This window comes from Miscanthus floridulus, chromosome 7, assembly GCF_019320115.1.
Source record: "Miscanthus floridulus cultivar M001 chromosome 7, ASM1932011v1, whole genome shotgun sequence".
Taxonomy (NCBI): Eukaryota; Viridiplantae; Streptophyta; class Magnoliopsida; order Poales; family Poaceae; genus Miscanthus; species Miscanthus floridulus.
The window spans coordinates 80,016,927-80,022,860 of record NC_089586.1 but is presented as its reverse complement, the minus strand read 5'-3'; the positions used below and the strand labels follow the sequence as shown (position 1 = coordinate 80,022,860).

Genomic DNA, 5,934 nt, shown 5'->3' with positions numbered 1-5,934 from the left:
TTTTATTTTTTCAACTATCTGATATGGGTGAACACTATTTTCTTCATTTCTAACACCATTCCTATTATCCCAAATATGATAGATAATTTAAGTAAAGATCATAGCCTCTTCGTCAGATGCGTTAGCCAAAAACTCTCATAACCATTGCTTTGGGGAAATAAATGACATAAGTTTACAATTTATACCACTCCATTTCTTCATTTCACGCCATATTTCTGCCACGTATTGACATTTGATGAAGGCATGAGCCACTGTTTCTACCTGTCCACAAAAGCAGCAAGCATCGGTGGTACAAATATGCCTGCATAAGAGTTGTCCTGTAGGTAAACAATCATGAGCCAACCTCCACAAGACTAGTTTCTTTTATTAGCTAAGAAAATGATGAATAAAAAACAAAATAAAAATTTATCTATATAATAAATATATATAGTTATAGTAATAATGTGTGATCAAGTAAAATTGAAAACAAAATAAAAGGTGTGTCTAGTTTGCTTTAATTTGTTTATAAGAGTTGCTATAAAATAAAGAGGACTCAGTATAATCTCTTAAATGAAAATAATAAATAGTTGCTCTGTCGTAATTCCTTTCAAGTACCTAGTTTCAGCCTTGAATTCTTCTGAGTTTTGGATAAGATTGATTTGGTATAAAGATTTACTCCGAACTCGAAACTTGTGGGTAGCGAATGCTTGATCTAAGTCTAGGTAATTGACAGATATGATATGAGAATGTTTGAACTGCTGTTTATCTTGTTCCTAGTGACACTAAAGTTTTGGAGATTTATCTTTTTGAAAAAAAACATAAAAATGCCATGATGAGTTCTAGTATGACAAAGCTTGAATTCCCACCAGAGGCATACATGTTATTTAGGCTAGAAAAACTTCCACGTATATATTGTTTGCTCTTGCATTGAGTTTTATCAAGCTTTGTTGACCCTTATGAGAGATTTGTCATGCTCTTAAAATCAAGATCATATACACAACACATATACTTGTTGCTCCTACACTAGAAGTATGCAAAACATGCTTTTCATTTAGATCCACCTGTCGATGTTTTACCACCGATAGCCTGCCATGGGAGTACCCAGGGCAGTTGTTCGGGCTTCAGCATATGCAGAACTCGGCGGTTAACGCAAGAGACAGTCGATTTATCCTGGTTCGGGCCCTTCGACCGTGATCGAGTAATAGCCCTACGTCCTAGTCGGTGTTAGCCTTTGCGTTGGATTGATCGCACAGTTGTGTGTACAATTGTCCCTCTCTCTTATTGTGACCGCGCTACTTCCTGACTTACTTACTGATCTAGGGAGCCCTGCCCTCCTTTATATAGTCCAGGAGGCAAGAGTCCTAGTCGGTTTACAATGTAGAGTCCTAGTAGGATTATAGGGTAGCGCTACTACTAGGATTACATAGAAGGAATCCTAGTCAAACTAGATCTTCTCTCTTCCTTGCGGGGTACCCCGTGGGTCCCGCATCGACAACCCCCGAGCATTTCATGGTTGAACTCGAAAGCCTCCTTGTTTCCTGGCTTTGCCTGGTGAATCAAGCTCGGTCCGGGTTCTTTCGACGTGAAGCCCTGAAGTGGTCCTGTCTTGGAGAAGTCTTTTGAGTGACGTGCGCTTTTTTGAAGAAAAAGTACACTCACTGAGTGTAGCCCCCGAGCCTCTTGCTATTTGGAACAAAAAGTTAGGAGGGTCTTGAATCTTTATCGTTGGAAAAACTGAAAATCTCTTCTGAGGATATGTACCCTGCAGCCCCCGAGCATATATCCGGGTTCTTTTTGTTCAAGAAGAACTCGGATAGAGGGTCTTTTGTCATATTCTCAGGTAGCCTGCTTTTTGTCGGAGGTAGGTGGAAGGTAGTGGTTGAGTGTAAATGCTGCTCATTCATGAGTTGTACAGTGTTGGTATATTCTTCCGAATATGCTTGTCCTTGAGCACTGTTCCTTCACGCACGTGCCCACTTTTATTGCTTTCTGTATTTTCTCTGAGTCCTTTGTCAGTTTTGTCCTATTGGTACTCCCGGTCTATGAGCACCATTCCTTGGCCTATAAATACCCTCCTGGTGTGCTGCTTCGATTCATCAAGTGTCTTATTGTATAGTCTGAAGTCTTCGTGGTCATGATAGTTTGTGAAGTAGAGCAGCCCCCGGGCGTGAGTTGTAATTCTTGTATATCTTGTAGTAGATGGAAGAAGTCTTGTTATCGGGATTAGAGGTAGACTAATCTCGCAGCGGTTTTTTCGCTGGATAGTTCATACTGGTAGATGGGACCTGTCGATGTTTTACCACCGATAGGCTCCCACGGGGGTACCCGAGGCAGTTGTTCGGGCTTTAGCATATGCAGAACTCGGCGGTTAATGCAAGAGACAGTCGATTTATCCTGGTTCGGGCCCTCAACCGTGATCGAGTAATAGCCCTATGTCCAGCCGGCATTAGCCTTTGCGTTGGATTGATCGTACAGTTGTGTGTACAATTGTCCCTCTCTCTTATTGTGACCGCGCTACTTCCTGACTTACTTACCGATCTAGGGAGCCATGCCCTCCTTTATATAGTCCACGAGGCAAGAGTCCTAGTCAGTTTACAATGTAGAGTCATAGTAGGATTATAGGGTAGCGCTACTACTAGGATTACATGGGAGGAATCCTAGTCAAACTAGATCTTCTCTCTTCCTTACGGGGTACCCCGTGGATCCCGCATCAACAACCCCCAAGCATTTCATGGTTGAACTTGAAAGCCTCCTTGTATCCCGGCTTTGCCTGGTGAATCAAGCTCGGTCTGGGTTCTTTCGACGTGAAGCCCTAAAGTGGTCCTTTCTTGGAGAAGTCTTTTGAGTGACGTGCGCTTTTTCGAAGAAAAAGTACACTCACTGAGTGTAGCCCCCGAGCCTCTTACTATTTGGAACAAAAAGTTAGAGGGTCTTGAATCTTTATCATTGGAAAAACTAAAAATCTCTTCTGAGGATATGTACCCTACAGCCCCCGAGCATATATCCGGGTTCTTTTTGTTCAAGAAGAACTTGGATAGAGGGTCTTTTGTCATATTCTCAGGTAGCCTGCTTTTTGTCGGAGGTAGGTGGAAGGTAGTGGTTGAGTGCAAATGCTATGGTGCCATCTTAATTGAATTGTGGCAGGAGCACCAGGTATAAGATAAAAATGAATGGAGCACATTAAATAATGTGATATGTTATGACATGTGGGTCCCAAGTGTGGGTCTGTATACTTATATTTTCTATATATGCAAATGTATATGCTACGCAAAGAACATTACTTTTATGAAACTACAAAAAATAAATGAGGAGATGAATGAGGGTATTTTTATATTTTTCTGACTCTACGGTAAATATTTCTTATGGGGTTTTTATGCTTCGTAAAAATTATTCACATGGGGCCTAAATTTCTACTATGTTATGATGAGAATTTTTATTTTATTTTTCTAATGCAAGTGATAAAAGTATGCAATGCAAAAAGTAAATACGGATAACTACCGAGTTATCTCCTAGCGAAGGTTCGGAATTTTTACGTCCACCGAACCAGACTTCTCCGCTGTTCATTCTTTAGGTGCATCATTCGATCCCAGAGATGGTAGTCCTGATGATTGATTCTCCTTTTCTTGCCATACCATATTCGTAGTGAGATTGAGTTCTGGTCTTGGCTTGAAAGCGAAATGCTCTTCTTTTCCATTTATGTTGAATCTGATCTCTCCTGCTCCGACATCAATGTGAGTATTGGCGGTGCTCAAAAAGGGTCTCCCAAGGATGAGCGACACTTTTGAGTCCGGTTGCATGTCTAGTATCATGAAGTCAACTGGTACAAAGAAATCTCTTATCTTTACTGGAATGTTCTCAGCAATTCCCACAGGGTAGCGGATTGACTGATCGGCCAGCTGTATGCACATTGATGTTGGCTCAAGCATGGAATAACTGAGCTTGTCGAAGACTGACTTGGGCATCACACTGATACTTGCTCCTAGGTCACACAGTGCATTGTTGAATTGTTGATCTCCGATCGAGCAGTCTATAGTGGGACATCTTGGATCCTTCTTCTTTATAGGTGATATATTGAGGATGGCCGCACTACACTCTTCTGTCAGCTTAATTACTTCAGTGGTGGGCAGTGGTCTCTTCTTGTTCAAAATATCTCTAAGGTATTTTGCATAGGTAGGGACCTGTATGGCATCTAACAGAGGTATATTGATATATAATTTCTAAATGACCCCTATAAACTTACCAAACTGCTCATCTATTTGGACTCTCTTATTTATGTGAGGGAATGGTAAGAAATTGGTGTCATGGAAATCTTGTTTCATCTCTTGATCTTGTGACTCTTGTGGAGAAACTTCTTCCACTCCATCATCTTTCTTTTCTTCTGGTACTACTAGTACTGCCGGTGTCCTTCCTGTCCATTTTGGATATGGGGGATCATGGGTGGACTTGCCACGTCTTGTGGTTATAGCATTGACCTGCTCATGGTTAGTGGCAAAAGGTAGTGCAGCATATAACTGTGCTATTTGTGATTCTATCTTTTTATTATAGCTAAGTTGATCTTTTATGGCAGAAGAAAAACTATCCATTTTAACATTCATATTTTCTAGGACTTTACCATTAACAATAATTCTTTTAGCAATATTATCATTAATCTTAGCTTTCTCTAAAATTAATTCTCTCAAGGATGGTTATTTTGAGTACTTACCTGGGTACTTACCTTGATAGTTGGATCGCCGTTGTTGACTCCATCCTTTCTTCTATTGATGTGGAGTAGAACTGTTGATGACAGTATTTATGTCTTCTTAAGATTCAGGAAATTCCACTACTAAATATTCTCCACATCTATTTTGAGCATTGAAAGCATCTTGAATAGCTTGACGATCTCTCTTGTAGTTGTCTCGCTGTTCGAGCCAATCTAATAGTACGCCCATCTTGGTTGACAGTGCACATAATTCTTCTGGTGCCTCCTCACTCTAATGGCAATGTTGAATATTGTCTTGGGACCAGCTTTGGTTTTTAACTATCCTTTCCATAAGAACTTTAGCTTTTCCAAGAGTAAGTGATAAAAATGATCCTCTAGTAGTTGCATCTAGTTGTTCACGAGCCTTCTAAATTAATCCATGATAAAAGCCTTGCATGAGCAACCACTCTTCCATTCCATGATGGGGACAATCTAAAACATATTCTTGGAAGCGCTCCGATGCTTCTAGAATGGGTTCTCCTTTCTGTTGTTAGAAGTTAGGAATCTTTCCTCTTAAGGCATTGGTTTTGCCTATAGGGAAAAACATTTCTAGAAAGGCCTTTGAATACTTTGCCCATGTGTTAATGTTATCTTGATTGGTGTAGAACCATTGCTTTGATCTTTCCAAGAGTGAGAATGGGAATAAGCGGAGTAGTATGGTATCATGAGCAACATCCTTGATGACGACCGTGCTACTAATCTCCAGAAAATCCTGAAGATGAGCACTTGCATCTTCATGTGCCTTTCCACTAAATGGTGTAGCTTGCACCATGTTGATAAGGCTTGGCTTGAGCTCAAACTCAAGGTTATTTGTATTGAGTGTTGGTCCTGTGTGGAAGTTCTTAGTACTTCGAGCAGTGAACTCACGCAGTGTCTTCTCAGCCATAGCTTCAGGAACTAGTGTTAAGCTTCTTCTTGATTGATTTGATTCTGATGAATGGAATTTGGTGAATCACAACCAACCCTGCAATACCTTGTATATGATACAAACAAAGACAAACAAGGGTAAAGCTATAAAAGTAGAGGTACTAGTTATGATTTTATCAATAAGTATGTATTTGATCATTCTCTCCATAGCCTTTATTGCTCCTCCTCAGCAACGACGCCAAAAATGCTTGTTGGCATTTCTTAGCGTCACTACCAAGAATAGAATAAATTCTATTCCTGACAATAACACCAGAAATGTTTATTGGTATTTATTAACTTGGCACTTGTCT

At 40.3% G+C, this 5,934-nt stretch overlaps 1 non-coding gene across 1 annotated transcript; it reads left to right on the top strand.

Moving 5' to 3' along the window:
• Window positions 1-5,131: 5,131 nt before the first annotated feature.
• LOC136468143 (small nucleolar RNA R71) lies at window positions 5,132-5,238 on the top strand. The gene has a single exon (XR_010761684.1). It is a non-coding gene; the product is annotated as a small nucleolar RNA R71 (small nucleolar RNA).
• The last annotated feature ends 696 nt before the right edge of the window (window positions 5,239-5,934 follow it).